A 1,900-nucleotide genomic window follows, 5' to 3' on the forward strand; every position below is an offset into this window, starting at 1 on the left:
TCCTTTAATTTGAAACGGTGCACCTGAAAGTGCTAAAATCTGGACATCACATGATTGTGTCCGACCGTCCAATAGCGCCCTCTTCTTTGTATAGTAAGTTAAAGTTGTGTCATTCTCCATAAACTAACGTCTGAAACTAGCTGAACGACTTATATCTTTTCTTTCAGCTCCCTGCTTTGTCTTTGTTCACTTGTACATTTTATTTGCTTTTTCTTTTTGCGGTTATTAATTTTGTTAAAAAAATCTAAAAATTCTATGAAGAACGAAGTCTCTAAACTAAAGCTTGTTGATTTTGTTTTAAAAAAGTCCAGTGAAGACTGTGGTGCTTGGAATATTCGGTCTAAAATACTGAAAAATGAGTGGACATTTTTAAGAACAGATGAAGCCGATGCTGGTGACCTCTGACCTCTACAGTGGGCTTTTACTACATGTGTTGTGTCTAGACCCTTGGAGAATCATAAAACCTTGAAGTTTAAGTGTGTGTGTGTGTGTGTGTGTGTTTCCCATCACTTGCCCGTTTCTTCTCATCCACCTACTCTCCCTTTCACCTCTTTCTTACACACACACACCTTACCACATGCATGTGCACGCACACACACAAACACACACAGACAGTTGACAGTTAGCAGGGATGTTTCAGTTTTTCGTCCGAGTCTCTGTGTGCACGGACACACACACACACACACACACACACACACACTATCTAGTGTGGAATGTTTGCTCTGTTGGGGTCCTGTTACGAGGGGGAGGGTGCAGTTCGTCTGTCTGACCTGTCTGGCTATCAGACACACTCCAACAATAGTTGAACAGAAACAAAAAAAAAGTTCTTAAAAAGGAGTAAATTTGGAGAATTTATAGGCAGTCACACGCCTGTGGTCAAAGAAAACAACGTGTCTGTTTTCACGCAGCTCAGTTTCTAATCTCACACCTTATCACAGGGTGAAAAGCCGTCCCTCAGACCTGTTACGGCATTTATCTGTTAAAAATACCATTATAGCGAGAAGGTGGGGAGATAATGACAGAGGCGCAGGATTACAGATGGAGACCAGTCACAGAGTGAAATGTGTTCCAGAAACAGATGTCAAAGGAGAAGCCAACACCTGAGTGATGTTCAGCTGTGTAATGATCGCTCCTCCAGGAACTGAACTCAGTACGGTTACGTCTAAGTAGCTAAGATTATACCTCAGCTCCTGGATGCTGTGTTGGGTTATGACGTCGGTGACCCAAATGACACTTGGACAGAAGGGAGAAGAATGAATAAAAAGGTCAAAGACACCTGCCTTTCATGAGAGAAAATTAAAAATTCATCAAATTTATTTGATCAGGATTTTTAACCCTAACAAAATTCATAAAAGATTCATTTTGAAACAAAAGCATTTTCAGCCAAACTTGAAAACTTTTTATTTAAACACTGAAAAAAAAAACCCCAACAAAAAACATTTGTTTTGTCTCTTCTGAGGACTGGTATCTTTGAAAAAGAAAAAAAAAAAAAGAAATGAAACCAGATACAAAGTGTTCTAGAGTTTAAAACAAATATTTTTTTCCCAGGTCCATTTGAGTTTGGTTAAAAACAATATTTGGTTTAATTTTCATGAATTAACTTTTCAAATGTAATGTAACGCAGCTCAACACTCGACACAGACTGATACTGATTTAACCTGTTTGAAACTCCTTTTATTTCCACAAATAAAAAAAACCTAGAACTTTTGACTTGTATTAAACTAAGAAGAGGAAAGCACTGGAAAACTCTCTGTCCTCCCTCTCCGTCCTCCCTCTCCGTCCTCCCTCTCCGTCCTCCCTCTCCGTCCTCCCTCTCTGTCCATAACATTTACTACTCTTTCCATGTTGTTCCTCCACTAACACCTCCCACCTCCTCTTTTATCCCTCCCTTTCTCCTCCC

The sequence above is a fragment of the Cynoglossus semilaevis genome, chromosome 4, assembly GCF_000523025.1.
Source record: "Cynoglossus semilaevis isolate Cse_v1.0 chromosome 4, Cse_v1.0, whole genome shotgun sequence".
NCBI lineage: Eukaryota > Metazoa > Chordata > Actinopteri > Pleuronectiformes > Cynoglossidae > Cynoglossus > Cynoglossus semilaevis.